The sequence below is a fragment of the Schistocerca americana genome, chromosome 3 (genome assembly GCF_021461395.2).
Source record: "Schistocerca americana isolate TAMUIC-IGC-003095 chromosome 3, iqSchAmer2.1, whole genome shotgun sequence".
Lineage (NCBI taxonomy): Eukaryota > Metazoa > Arthropoda > Insecta > Orthoptera > Acrididae > Schistocerca > Schistocerca americana.
In genome coordinates this window covers 915,748,962-915,765,147 of record NC_060121.1, presented here as the reverse complement: position 1 = coordinate 915,765,147, position 16,186 = coordinate 915,748,962, and the positions used below count along the sequence as shown (strand labels likewise).

The 16,186-nt window shown below is 43.2% G+C and overlaps 1 protein-coding gene and 1 non-coding gene across 2 annotated transcripts in view; both read left to right on the top strand.

Annotated features, from left to right (window-relative positions):
* LOC124605690 (serine/threonine-protein kinase meng-po) overlaps positions 1–16,186 on the top strand; it is a 373,132-nt gene that overhangs the window by 180,477 nt on the left and 176,469 nt on the right. The window lies entirely within an intron of this gene.
* Positions 20–94, top strand: Trnat-ugu. The gene has a single exon. It is a non-coding gene; the product is annotated as a tRNA-Thr (tRNA).

Genomic DNA, 16,186 nt, shown 5'->3' with positions numbered 1-16,186 from the left:
CAGTCGCACTATTCTCCGTGCCCTCGGTGGCTCAGATGGATAGAGCGTCTGCCATGTAAGCAGGAGATCCCGGGTTCAAGTCCCGGTCGGGGCACACATTTTCACCTGTCCCTGTTAATATACAGTATATCAACGCCCGTTAGCAGCTGAAGGTATTAATACAATCCTAAATATGAAAGGGGTGCGATGGGGAGTTTCCCTTGTAAGTAGCAGATGTGCCACTAATCGGCACAACTCAGTGATGTAGTTTGTTCTCTAACCGACGGTGCGAAACTACCAAATACCTTCTTAAAGTCATAGAACGTGGCATCATCGTGGGCATCATTGTCTACAACGCTGCGTATCTCGTGGACAAACAGAGTGAGCTGAGCTTCGCAAGTTTCTGTTTGCGGAATCCATGCTTTATAGAGGAAATTTCAAAAAGCTTTATAGTAGGTGAGCAAAATTATCTTCTATAATTCTACCTTAATACATTGATGTCAGCGATATAGGCCTATAATTAGGTACATCTTCCTACAACCCTTACTGAAAACTGGACGCTTTTCTTCAATCGATAAGTATACCTCTCTGCTCCAGCGACCTGTTATACATTCTTGAAAATCGGAGAGAAAGTTCTTTCGCATAATCTCTGTCGAACTTCACAGATATCTCAGTCATGAGATCGAGATGCCTTTCCACCAACGCACGGTTTTAATTGAGTTCCTACTCCACGATCACTAAATTCAATATCTGAAATCTGCAAGGTGCAATTATAAATCGTATACGCAAAAATAATTTTGAATTTTACCCTTGCAAAAAGATCGGGTTCTTTTTAAAATCTTCACACTGATGGTAGGGACTCACTTTCAAGCACACCTGACAGGTGTACATGCGCTGTTACGCCTATACACTCAAACTGGAAGTTGTGGAATGCTGGAACAGACACGTGAAAACAATCGATATAGCTTGGTTCAAATGGCTCTGAGAACTATGGGACTTCTGAGGTCATGAGTCCCCTAGAACTTAGAACTACTTAAACCTAACTAACCTAAGGCATCACCCACATCCATGCCCGAGGTAGGATTCTAACCGGCGACCGTAGCGGTCTTAGAGGATTCTGTTAAGAAGAATCGCAGTGCATACATAGGTAGAATATTGTAAAAAACACTGCATCGAGTTATTTATAAAAATCTACCATGAGTCTTTCCTGTAACAGATAGTCGAAAAATTATCACGATCGCGAGAGGAAACAACTGGTTTAATGGATTAAATGAAATAAGCGGAACTAGGGTCAAACACACATACGCAGAATGAGATTTTCATTCTGCAGCGGAGTGTGCGGTGAAATGAAACTTCCAGGAAGTTACACATACTGCAATTTCTAAAATAAACAATATTATTATACAAACATTAATAGGTAGGAATTAAAAAATTAGAGGGGTGTCGGAAACCAGGAAGCGATTTCATTACAGCATACAAACTAAAGTTAAGGTACTTCAACCTGTTGAGTTTCTTGAATGATGAACACTTCCAGGGACCTCATATTCAAAAATCAAAACTGATGACAGGAATAATGGTAGTAAAAGAAGAAACAAAAATAATTTCTTATAACAAACTGACTCTTGTCTTTTTCGTCAAAGAGTATTTATTTACACTCCTGGAAATGGAAAAAAGAACACATTGACACCGGTGTGTCAGACCCACCATACTTGCTCCTGACACTGCGAGAGGGCTGTACAAGCAATGATCACACGCACGGCACAGCGGACACACCAGGAACCGCGGTGTTGGCCGTCGAATGGCGCTAGCTGCGCAGCATTTGTGCACCGCCGCCGTCAGTGTCAGCCAGTTTGCCGTGGCATACGGAGCTCCATCGCAGTCTTTAACACTGGTAGCATGCCGCGACAGCGTGGACGTGAACCGTATGTGCAGTTGACGGACTTTGAGACAGGGCGTATAGTGGGCATGCGGGAGGCCGGGTGGACGTATCGCCGAATTGCTCAACACGTGGGGCGTGAGGTCTCCACAGTACATCGATGTTGTCGCCAGTGGTCGGCGGAAGGTGCACGTGCCCGTCGACCTGGGACCGGACCGCAGCGACGCACGGATGCACGCCAAGACCGTAGGATCCTACGCAGTGCCGTATGGGACCGCACCGCCACTTCCCAGCAAATTAGGGACACTGTTGCTCCTGGGGTATCGGCGAGGACCATTCGCAACCGTCTCCATGAAGCTGGGCTACGGTCCCGTGCACCGTTAGGCCGTCTTCCGCTCGCGCCCCAACATCGTGCAGCCCGCCTCCAGTGGTGTCGTGACAGGCGTGAATGGAGGGACGAATGGAGACGTGTCGTCTTCAGCGATGAGAGTCGCTTCTGCCTTGGTGCCAATGATGGTCGTATGCGTGTTTGGCGCCGTGCAGGTGAGCGCCACAATCAGGACTGCATACGACCGAGGCACACAGGGCCAACACCCGGCATCATGGTGTGGGGAGCGATCTTCTACACTGGCCGTACACCACTGGTGATCGTCGAGGGGACACTGAATAGTGCACGGTACATCCAAACCGTCATCGAACCCATCGTCCTACCATTCCTAGACCGGCAAGGGAACTTGCTGTTCCAACAGGACAATGCACGTCCGCATGTATCCCGTGCCACCCGACGTGCTCTAGAAGGTGTAAGTCAACTACCCTGTCCAGTAAGATCTCCGGATCTGTCCCCCATTGAGCATGTTTGGGACTGGATGAAGCGTCGTCTCACGCGGTCTGCACGTCCAGCACGAACGCTGGCCCAACTGAGGCGCCAGGTGGAAATGGCATGGCAAGCCGTTCCACAGGACTACATCCAGCATCTCTACGATCGTCTCCATGGGAGAATAGCAGCCTGCATTGTTGCGAAAGGTGGATATACACTGTACTAGTGCCGACATTGTGCATGCTCTGTTGCCTGTGTCTATGTGCCTGTGGTTCTGTCAGTGTGATCATGTGATGTATCTGACCCCAGGAATGTGTCAATAAAGTTTCCCCTTCCTGGGACAATGAATTCACGGTGTTCTTATTTCAATTTCCAGGAGTGTATATCTCATTAATTCCTACGTTTAAAACAGTCTTGGCTTTTTAGAACTAAACCAAGTATCGCTAGATTACTGAAAGCGGCCATGCATATTGATAAACTGACGGATTTTCTGCATCTTGTGTGTGCAAAATATGCCTCAGTTTGATATGACAGATCAGTCTGTATAGGCGCGTCTGTAAAGGTCTGATTGCAGTGTAGCAGACTTAACATTCTTCAGGTATTCTGGACGATACCTAACGTACATTCGGTGACGGAATTAGCGTGACCTCAAGCCTTTTTGTTATGCTGCACCGCAGACTTTTACTGTCCGTTATATTGCATAACATACAAGGAGAGGCATTGTGTACCATAGAGGAAACAAAAAATATGACACCAAGTGGATCCAAATTAGAAGTTATCAAAAACGAATTTAAAAAAATGGGTTTCAGAGAAAAGACAGTTTTATTCAATCATAAGACATGATGGCAGAATGGTAATATCGACGTTCTATATGATGAGCGCTTTTTTGTATGGCATGATGTGGACCTCGCAAACAGATTTACTGATCCACAGTTTTATTTTTCCCACAGCTTTATAAGCTCGTCACGATTGACATTGGCTTTTCTACATAGCTGTCATCGTACTTTAAGCGAATGGAGGCAAGAATAAGACTTGATATGTCCCAGTTCAGGCACATTACTTAACATTTCTCACAAACTGGAATAAAACGGTGCAAACATCTGATGGAATTCCATGAATTAGGTGACGGTAACGAACTACTCACACCAACACTAGCCAGTACTTCGTTTCTGTCACCCTGATCACACGCGAATGAGGAGATGGACTTTCGGTGAATCCCAAAGATGCAGGTAACTAGGCTTTAACACTTACAGTTGACGTAATAAATTAAAATATTTATTTAAATGTAAGAAAAATTTTAGTTAGCTGTGAAGTGATAGACAAGAATTTATTTATAGGTCCATTACTAACACAATAAACTGCTAGGCGCCGTAGATCAATGTGAAAACAATAGTTCTAACGAACACCTCCCCCCCCCCCCCCCCCACACACACACACACAAAAAATAAATAAAAAAATGAAATAAAACAAAACAAAATAAAATAATCCTTGGAGCTGTAAGTTATAGTGGTTATTATTTTTATCAATAGTCTGTCTAATTTCTAAAATCAGAGTGGCAAAATAGGCATCTTAAAGCAATCAATGATAAACATTACTACTAACACAGATGATTATTTGAAAGGAGAGTTGAAAACATCGTGTTTTGTTAGAAAGATTAGGTTACTTAGGTTACTTATTAACTCTTACCAGCTGATGTAACATTGGTTCCAATGGTTCACTACCAGTCTTTATCACGTTTTTGTTGCATTTCCATATGTTCCATATGCTGCTCGCAATGATCTGGTCGTCACAAAGAAAAACGCGTATGTAATTTTAATATACTGATGGATTACAAAGTCTACGAGGAAATTATTGTGGTAACAATAGTAATAATTTCGTATGGCTCAATATCCTGGTACAAGTCTCTCGACTGCACGCCTCTTCGGCAGCTTGCGTGTCCCTAACCTACCTTATTTATCTAACCGAGGAAAAAGGACCTAAAGTTTGAACTGAACCCGAACCACGTGTCATTTCTGGCGACTCCTCGCATCGCTGAAAGATGAAGGCTAGTTAAAAAGAAGACTGAAATAATCTGTAGTCCAACAGAGATTTGATCCCACAATCTCTCGGTTTCCAGACGTGCTTTACCGCCAGACCACCAGGCCCGACGTTTTGGTGTGATCATTCACGGTATAGTACAGAAATATTGAAAGAATCTTTGTACTAAGAAAATAAACACAGAACTGTATAGCACGACAAGAATTTCTTGAAGCTTTCTGTTCGAAATGGATAGTGAATTATAAAATAGCTTATGTTTCAATAATGTCACAAATTTCGTGTGTAGGAGTTTTCATTTGCTGTGACATCGCCCACTGTCATGGTCTAATATAAGCCAACGCGAGTCCAGTTAGTCGTGGAGATATTTTTGTTTTAATGGTATTCTGAACAACGGTCGAGCCTGGCGTATTTCACTTAGCTTTGCCAGAACTAATGGACGTCTTTTGGCGCGCTTTAAAATTTGTGGGCCAGAAGAGAATCGATCACAAGACCTTCAGGTAATGTCCAAGAACCGGTCCATTAGGCAACCCGAACCCACAAAAATGGTGCTGAGGAACAGACTTGTCCACAATCGACTTGTAATTAGTTGAGCGTTCGAACTCACTACTTCTTTTATTTTTTTAAACCTCATGTACACTGCTAAAAGTATCAGGCTGATGCAAACACGAAGATAATCTAATTCCTTTTCTAATATGCGCTTCATAGAAAACAACCCTCGAGAAGCAGTTCCACGTAAGAGCTCGTGACTCCCTGTCCTGATCAGAACCATCGGTGGTCGAGAGTTTCATCCTGATGCTGCAAACGACGGAAACAGCCACCAGTCTTCTGAAGCCAGCCAGCATCCGTGCAGGTCATCTCAACGCTTCGCGCTTTGCGCCTATGATCTATAGCGCACGTTGCAGCATTCGCTTCGACAAGCATAAACCTGTTTATTATTATGGTTTGATCTACTGCGCTAAATGTATGCCACAAGCCGAGTGAACCCCGTGCAGTAACAACAGCCCTGCGACCATTTCTAATGTATCTCATGACAAGAGGAATACTGAACTATGTAATCTGCAGCAGCCGACAAATTTTCCCTGACAAAGAAAAGAGGTTAGTGCATACGTTCGTGGCACCTTTGTTTAGAGTGTTGTCTTGCAGGTTGCTACAAGGGTATTAACATCGTTTTTTAGTTTCTAGTAATTTACTTGCAGTGACGGATTGCATCTTGCGCACTGGGTGGTTAATAAGAGTATTCTTTAAGCGTTACGAAACCCTGCGCCAATTGGAAAAAGGTCTAACACTTGTGACATTTTGTTTGCATTGTATACTGATAAGGGATGGGGTCGAGGGGATTAGGCTGTGGATGCAGCTCGAGACATTTGTGCTGTTTCAAGGCCGATTGTTTGGTTTGAATTATCCGTCATATCCAATCGATAAGTTTCAAAAGTCAAAGAACAACGGAATGAATTAATATTTAACGTGTCATCGACAAGGAAATCATTGAAGATGGGGCAGATGCAGAAATTAACTGACCATGTCATTTCGTAGGAATCATCATTCCCTTAAGTGGTTTAGGGAAATCACGGTAAATCTAAATCAGGATGATTTCATACTTGGCTTGATGAAGTATTTCACTCCAGATTAATAGATTTCTACAGTGTGAAGTCGAAAAGCTACCTGAGTGAGTGTCGGACTGATTTACTTAATAAGGGAAACTCTATTCCTAATAATTGCTTTAGCTTTTATTTTTGTTTTGTTCAATAGAGGATAGAAAAACATTACAAAGTATGCACTGTATTAATACAAATGGATTACAAGTTATCATGATAACTTTATAACAAATGTCTTCTTAAAGAAAACAAAGCAACCGCAATACGAGCGTGCTCAAATCGTCAGGAATTAGCAAGATATTAGGCACTTTGGTCTCGCAACGGTCTGTGTCTACGCACAGTCCGCAGGCCCCAGAAGTAGCATTACAGAACCACCACGAAGTTATGAAAATTTAGCAGCAGGGGTAGACGTATGATGAAATGCAGTTAAATTATTCATTCGTACTATTAAGGCAATACAACTGTGTATTCAATACAAGAAACCAAAAATTATCTTAGTGGAGGCAGATAAATCAGGCATTAGCACGTGTGTAATTCTGCAGTTTCCTCACCTTTGCATCTAAAAGGTTACTGAATGAAGGCAACAAGAAAAATTATGGAGGAGGTATCCTTATTGATTGTCGATCTGCCTAATTGTAGCTCTGGACAAAAGCGGTGATAAAGTCTTGTCTTCAGCAAGATTAGAAGCGACTGCTAACGGAGTCTTCCCTTTGAAAAGTGTACCTTCTACCGCTGATCTACTAGACAATTGTGCCAAACAGCCCTCCATCTTTCCTCCAATAATGGCTAAACGGATAATACGCAATGTAAAAGAGGAGTTTAGTTGTATTTTCTGCTTGGAACTAACTTCTCGGACTCCAGAAGATAAATTTGCTAACGCTCTGTCCTTTCATAAGTGAGACTCACTCAGATTATTCAATTGCAATTACAGGAAAATACCAAGTGAATATAGCAAGATAATTCTCAGTCCCTCCAGCAAGTACATCGACGGTTTCGGTGTTGTCAGACATATTTGGGATTTTGCCACGTCTCAAGCTAGTGGTAGGAGGAATAGCGTTTCCGCAATTGAGCTGTGTCTGGAGCATCTCCTACTTGGCACTTCAAAGACAGGGACCCGACAACTGCCAAGGTACCCGAACGAATAAGCCAATGAGTTTTATTCAGTTATTCACGTTTCTGTAACTAGAGGTCTGCTCTAAAGCGTAGTTAAGCGTAGTTAAGAATAATTTTCGAATTCACAGACTGCAATCTAACATCATAAACTAAGATCAGAGGGAATTATTTGGCCAGTCCTACTTTTGAGTAGATGTCGTACTAGGACTCCTACCTTTCATGTATTTTAACGACTGTTTGGTTTCTATACAAGTTGCTAATAACGTTTCGCTCCCTGTATTTTATCCTGTGACCTTCTGAATCTTAGTGCGGCTTCCAGTCAACATTGTCGAATGTTTTCTCAAAATCAACTAATGGTATAAACGCAAGTTCGTCTTTTGTCAGCCTATCTTGCAATACAGTAGTGGGTGTAAGCGCAGGAGTCCACGAAGTAATGCTACAATGTCTGAATCGTACCTGTATCGAATTTACTACGAAAGTAGTAGATCCATATAATACACAAGAAATAATGGTGGACTTACATAGTTTCTTTCATAACACTAGTAAAAAAATAAGGGCTCTTGCATTTCCTGGATGGAAATTGGTATAAAGGAACTGGCTGTCTTGCTGAATTGTTGTGTTATCAGAACTCTGTCCAACCTCTGTTCTTCCTAATTACCTTAAAAATTCTCTTCAGCATTGATTTCGTTAGGGTTAATGGTAACTGCAGTGAAATTGTCGCCTACTCTTCTCGTGTCTCTCTTTTCAGCGCACATATGGCCTTAAAATTGCTTTCCACTGTAATAAAGTATTCCCAAAGGATTTTCACGGGGTTGAAATCCGAGGTATGTGAGGGCCATGGCAAGACAGCGATATCTTTATCTTCAAACCACTTTTTAGTTGTAGCAGAAACATACGAGATGCATTATCCTCTAGAAACATCAGAGTTTCGTCCCCTAGGTCCTCATACATTCTAATCAATTTTGTCTCTAGCATCTCAGTGTACATATTAGGGTTCATTCTAGTGTTCAGCCAAACAATGCATGACTTACGTTTAGCATAGAAGGTTGCCCAAATCATTACACTTCCACCTTCAAAGCTTCTGCTCATTCTTGTCTGCTGCTCTGTTCTCAGATTGTGCCAGTAACACTGGAACCCATCCTGCCCATCAAAATTAATTTTCTTCTCATCACTGAGGGTCACTTTATACCACTCTGAAGTCCATTACATACGTATGTCTTTCAGCAACTCCAGTCTAGCCTGGGTTTCTGCAGCTGTTGCTTGAATGCATGGTTTTCATTATGTGACAAAATTTGTCGTCTACGTCTGGCAGTTACTGACAACTGTAAATCAGCAACAAGCTGAAAGAAAAACGATTTATGACCTTAGTCTGCGCAAAAGTAGCCCTTTATATGGCTCAGATAATTTTCTACTTTGCCCATATATTCCGTTCTGTCCGTATCGTGCGCCCGGTCTAACGAATTTATCAGTCACTGTAGTTGAACATTTCAACTTCTTGGTAATTTTATTATTAGAGAGTCCCATTTCCTTGTGCTTGCCGATTTTTGCTTTTAAAGACATGATAGCTGTTTTCCACGAGGCAACGTCATAGTCGTGGTGTATGTGCACAAAATGCACTGTCACTAATGGCATCTGTCTTCTATCTGCAGCAAAGGCACGTGAGTACGCACACACTAACACACTAACACCGCACAGAGCCGAATGCCATTACACCGATTTCAATCCTGTGCCACCTGAATCATTAATGTCTTGTTATATACTGCACTACTGACATCAAAAGCGATACCATTTGATTGCATTTGTCGGTGTGCTGGATTTCATGCCACTGAATATACACTGTGCACAACTATTTCAACTGGCAATGTGCCGGGCGGTGTGGCTGAGCGGTTCTAGGCGCTTCAGTCTGGAACCGCGCGACCGCTACGAATCCTCCCTCGGGCATGGATGTGTGTGATGTCCTTAGGTTAGTTATGTTTAAGTAGTTCTAAGTTCTAGGGGACTGATGACCTCAGATATTAAGTCCCATAGTGCTCAGAGCCATTTGAACCATTTTTTCAACCGACAATGTTAATTATTTCGCAAATACCCATGCCTTTATAGTGATTTCAGTATTGCCTCCCGTGTTCCTACGTTTTTCTGAAATCCAAACTGATGTTCCCTGAGCTCGGCTTCTACTAGTTTTCCGATATTTCTATAAAATAATTAGTGAATTTTGAGGAAGCATTCGACAATGTTGACTGAAATATGTGTCACATGCATCCATAAACTTTGAGAATGTTCATACATTATTCTCAGTCCAAGTATGACAGTGGTTTAGTTTTTCCGAAGGTTGAAGTAAAAAAAAAAAATCTTCATAATTTCTTTTAACGTTAATTTTTAGTTTCTTTCGTAGCAGCTGGCAAGAAATTTTGCTATCATTTGGAATTATCACTAACTGGCAATTCTGTTCGACCGTGAGATGACCCTGAGGTGCCAATTTTCGTGACGGCCGCTATAGGGTAGCATCCATCACTTACTAGACCGATAGTTAGGTAACATTATCAACTGTCAGCAACTGTCACCTTAGCAATTGGAAATGTTACTTTGTTCTTGATGTCTGAGGATATTTCGCCTATATCATATTTGTTGCGTATCAGGTGGAATAGTTCTGTCATAGTATTTTCTCTCAATAATCTGAATAATGTTGAGGGAAAAGTCTACTCCAAATGCCTTGTTTCGACTTACATGGTCCACTGCTATGTCAAATTCTTTTCTCAATATCATATCATCCATCTCATCATAATTTACTTAGTCTTCTCTGTATAATGTTATCTTCAGGTTCATATACCTTGAGGCGATAAAATATTACTTCAGGCCGGATTTGAACCAGCGACCTACGTATATCTCCTTGCCAACGTATACAGTCTATCAACTTTTTTTATATTTTCATTTTGTTCATTATTGTTCGCTGCATTTGGTCTGGGCGGACGTCAAGTGACACCTGCTGAAGTTCATCGTTGATCTCTATAATGTCAATTTTTTTCATAATAACATACCTTTTATCTCATCATAATTTACGTCCTCCCTTGGCATAATGTTGACTTCGGGTTTATATACCTTGTACAGCACTACTGCATACTCGTATTCCTGCCACCATTCGGTTAACCCTTATTTGCATCTTACTGCTTCTTACCTACGCTCGTGATATTTTATACAACCGCTTCTCTTTCCTCCAAAGATATGCTTTTTTTTATTTTTTATTTTTTATTTTTTTTATGGGCGGCACGTTTCCTATAGTCCGAATGCTTCAACATCCATGTAGTTTTCCTTAACCCTTCTTGTTTAGCATTTAGCATTTTCTGTGAATCCCATTTTTAGACGACTGTATACTCTTCTGTCTGCTTTATTTGAAGCATTTTTAAATTTTCTTGTTTTGTAAATTAAATTGAGTATCTCATGCCGAACAATGTGCTAATGGCTAATCAACAGCTTTAATTTCAACCTTGGTGCAAACTAACCGTAGATTAGTGACTGGTCGTTGGCTGCAGTAGACATCCACCGGATAATGTTACGCTACAGGAAGTAGGCCCTATAGCGGCCGTCACGAAAATGGGCATCTCAAGATCATCTCACCGTCCAACAGCATTGCCAGTTAGTGATACTTCCAAATGATAGCAAAAATTCCGAAAAAATATTATAGATCTCTATTTTTATTCTAGAATATGATAGCGTATTATCCAAAAGAAAATTCTTACCAGGTGCCACGAAAGGAATTAAAAATGAACGTTAAAAGAAATTTTGAAGAATTTTTTTTTTACTTCAACCCGCGGAAAAACTGAAGCACTGACTTACTTGGACTGAGAATAATGTATGAACATTCTCAAAGCTTACGTATATTGTGATACATATTTCATCGTATATAGAGCTAAAAAAAATACTGTAACAAGAGTGAAACAGTTCCGCCTGTGTAACGAAAAATGTTGTCGCTGATGAATTTGCGTTCTGTTGGACCTTGTATAAACTTCCAGAGAGGTGTTCAGAAAAGTATGAAATTAGTTTTGGTAAGCTGAAACATCATCGTGGTACCGTGTCACGTATGAACGCATTATTTATTTATTTTTAGAGACTCCGTGAGCGATAGTGCGCGATTACTTGTATTACGCCGCCAGAATTTTAGTTCCGACGGTTCGCCTTGGTAGGACCGAGAATATTCCCTATCTCTCTCAAATTTATTTGCAGCTCTCACTGGCCCTTCGTCACTGCACCCAACACCCAAATCACTAATATACACTGTATAAAAATCCCGTAGGTACTTTGAGGTCAGTATTTCCGTTGGAATAGAGCAACAAATATTTTTGCGTGTTGTTTTGTGAAATCCAACTTCTGTCGATTTATAGTGCATGACTAGTGTCGTCAGCAAGCGGTAAGCGCATTTCACAAAAAAAAAACACCTTCCTTCTTGCTGCTGAAATGTCTCTGCATTTCTTAAATTTTTTTGCGCATCATTACACTTTCTCAATCAAAAACCAAGTGAGCGCGCCGTCCGGAGTGGCAGAGCGGTTCTAGGCGCTACAGTGTGGACCCGCTATACCGCTGCGGTCGCAGGTTCGAATCCTGCCTCGGGCATGGATGTGTGTGATGTCCTTAGGTTGGTTACGTTTAAGTAGTTCTAAGTTCTAGGGGACTGATGACTTCAGAAGTTAAGTCCCATAGTGCTCAGAGCCAAGTGAGCGGAGAAGAGAAAGAATGGAGAATAATTAATTTTTTTGACGGAGATCACTACGTATTTTTCTAGCTAACAGATATTCTCCTCTGTCGTAGTATCGAAGTACAGTTCTGTTCAACAACGTTTCTCAAAACTGTCAAATTACGTTATCTCCGTTTTCATCTACACTCCTGGAAATGGAAAAAAGAACACATTGACACCGGTGTGTCAGACCCACCATACTTGCTCCGGACACTGCGAGAGGGCTGTACAAGCAATGATCACACGCACGGCACAGCGGACACACCAGGAACCGCGGTGTTGGCCGTCGAATGGCGCTAGCCGCCGTCAGTGTCAGCCAGTTTGCCGTGGCATACGGAGCTCCATCGCAGTCTTTAACACTGGTAGCATGCCGCGACAGCGTGGACGTGAACCGTATGTGCAGTTGACGGACTTTGAGACAGGGCGTATAGTGGGCATGCGGGAGGCCGGGTGGACGTACCGCCGAATTGCTCAACACGTGGGGCGTGAGGTCTCCACAGTACATCGATGTTGTCGCCAGTGGTCGGCGGAAGGTGCACGTGCCCGTCGACCTGGGACCGGACCGCAGCGACGCACGGATGCACGCCAAGACCGTAGGATCCTACGCAGTGCCGTAGGGGACCGCACCGCCACTTCCCAGCAAATTAGGGACACTGTTGCTCCTGGGGTATCGGCGAGGACCATTCGCAACCGTCTCCATGAAGCTGGACTACGGTCCCGCACACCGTTAGGCCGTCTTCCGCTCACGCCCCAACATCGTGCAGCCCGCCTCCAGTGGTGTCGCGACAGGCGTGAATGGAGGGACGAATGGACACGTGTCGTCTTCAGCGATGAGAGTCGCTTCTGCCTTGGTGCCAATGATGGTCGTACGCGTGTTTGGCGCCGTGCAGGTGAGCGCCACAATCAGGACTGCATACGACCGAGGCACACAGGGCCAACACCTGGCATCATGGTGTGGGGAGCGATCTCCTACACTGGCCGTACACCACTGGTGTTCGTCGAGGGGACACTGAATAGTGCACGGTACATCCAAACCGTCATCGAACCCATCGTTCTACCATTCCTAGACCGGCAAGGGAACTTGCTGTTCCAACAGGACAATGCACGTCCGCATGTATCCCGTGCCACCCAACGTGCTCCAGAAGGTGTAAGTCAACTACCCTGGCCAGCAAGATCTCCGGATCTATCCCCCATTGAGCATGTTTGGGACTGGATGAAGCGTCGTCTCACGCGGTCTGCACGTCCAGCACGAACGCTGGTCCAACTGAGGTGCCAGGTGGAAATGGCATGGCAAGCCGTTCCACAGGACTACATCCAGCATCTCTACGATCGTCTCCATGGGAGAATAGCAGCCTGCATTGCTGTGAAAGGTGGATATACACTGTACTAGTGCCGACATTGTGCATGCTCTGTTGCCTGCGTCTATGTGCCTGTGGGTCTGTCAGTGTGATCATGTGATGTATCTGACCCCAGGAATGTGTCAATAAAGTTTCCCCTTCCTGGGACAATGAATTCACGGTGTTCTTATTTCAATTTCCAGGAGTGTATATGCCTTTCTTGCAGAATCAAAACACGTGCTCACATCCATAGATTGTGCTGATGTTACTACACTGTTAACACGGAATGCAGTGTATTGGCAAATACGACAATATCAGTGTACATTGGTATGAGCAACAGATTAACTGGAAACCTGTCCACACAAGAAAAGATGAGTCACTGTTTCACAAAAAGATAGTATTTTACGAACTTGGGGGAAGTTTATACTATTCCTGCCTTCTTCGCTATTGGCAGGGTCATTCGATCACCACCAAACACGCGTCAGCGCACATTCCACGGAAGTCCGAAACCACATGTGAACACACAATATCACAGAGAAACACAAGACATTCAGCTGGAGTGTGACCTTAAGATGCCTAATTTCGTGACGGCCGCTCTAGTTATATATTAGCTGCTTTGTCGATATTCTACCACGAAAGGTAGAATGACGCACACGAAAGCAAGTGTGTTCAAAAATGGTTCAAATGGCTCTGAGCACTGTGAGACTTAACTTCTGAGGTCATCAGTCCCCTAGAACTTAGAACTACTTAAACCTAACTAACCTAAGGACATCACACACATCCATGCCCGATGCAGGATTCGAACCCGCGACCGTAGCGGTCGCTCGGCTCCAGACTGTAGATCCTAGAACCGCTCGGCCACCCCGGCCGGCCAGCAAGTTTGTAGCAGAAGGTACTTCCCGTTGTGCCGGTTTCTTCCTATTCCATTCACGTACGGAGCACGGGAGGACTGACTGCTTGGATGTCTCTGTACGAGCAGCAGTTAGACTAATCTTGTCTCACAGTCCCTGAGGTAGCGACGTACAGCGAGCTGTAGTATATTCTTAGTTTCTTCCCTCAATGTTGTATCTTTAAACTTTTTAGGCTGACTTTTGCGGTGTAGACGGCGTTCATCTTCTAGCGACTGGCAGTTCATGCTTTTTTAGCTTTTCCATGAGGCCTTCCTATAGATCAATCAAATCTGTGGCAGTGAATGCTTTCGTTTTTACATGTTCGTTATCTCCTGTTAGACCTATGTGGTATCGGTCTCACAAACTGTCGCGTTTTCCCAATATTCTACATTTGTGTCTGTGGCCTCAACGAAACAACTCATTTTAAATGACATTCCACCAGTAGCAATGAAACTTCACTTGTTATTTCAATGAACATTGATATTAACAAGAAGCTTCGATCATCATATCAGTGTACATTGGTATGAACAACAGATTAACTGGAAACCTGTCCACACAAGAAAAGATGAGTCACTGTTTCACAAAAAGATAGTAAAAGTCACTGCTTGACAGGTCTGATGTAAGGGGAACACTGCACCACACTAGGAGGAGGTTCACGCAGTCTGCGTTCGACCAAAGAAATAGTGAGTTTCCCCCAGCGTCAATGAATACAGAGTTCCAACGAGGCAGTGGTCAGCAATGAGCCATGGCGGTCCTGATTAGGGCTGGGCCGTCCGAAGAACGCTAGGATTTATGCTGCCACCTCACTGCTCACCAGCGTGGCATGGCGATGACGTGTCAGAACACTGGGTCTTACCGTTCCATTTAACCTGCACCAATGCAGCTCTCTACAATCTTCGCCAGGCCATGATATCAAGCTGGTTTGTTTCTCGCTATGACCAGCGCCATGTCTCCTAAAACTCGGGCCGTTACAGGCTGTTTCAAAGTCATTCCAAAAGAGCGACGTTTGACTCTGCTAGCAGTTCATTCGATACGTGACGAGCTGTAGGGTAATTACTCCCGGTGGGCACGGAGCAGCGAGGGTGCAGCGGAAATGAACAAGGCACTAGGCGAGTGGTAAGGTACGATATGCCAGCCTACGAGGTACCCTGAGGATACGCATCTCGCTGCGCACCGAGCTGGGACAGCGAAAAGTGATTTTCACGTGCTAAAAACTTCTGGCAGTCTGTAAGACTACACCACATCGTTTTATCAAAATACCGTTTTCTTAAAAGATTTACTTTCCTTGTGAAAAAAGAAAACTCCTACTTTTCGTTTCGCGTGATTTTTTTCCTTCTGTAACGTTTCTCAATCGATTTTGAAAGAAGTATGTCTTCAAAAAAGTCTGATTTTTTGCACATATAATACTGTAGCATCTTAGCTTCTTAATAAACTATTTACCTTTCCATACTTCGTAAGAGCCATTGTGAAATGACGCTATTTGTCAACCATGTCCACTTCATTTACAAATCCTGTAGCGAAAATGTGCGATAGCAGATAGCTCACCGTTATATATATTATAGACCGTACATTATTGGAGTGAAATTTAGTTACAGGTACAAGAAAAGTTTTGAAATGGTAGTGGCTTTGATATATATCTTCGTTATTAAAGTTATTAAAGTGAGTTATTAAATGGTGTCAATGCTGCGGTCGCAAGCCTATAGAGTTCACGCAGGTTTAGCATAGTGTCAAACTGCACGATAGAAAAAACGAATCACCAACCATTAGTGTAGGTCTAGTTCGGTCGTTAGTGTTATTTTAATGATCCATGTGTAGA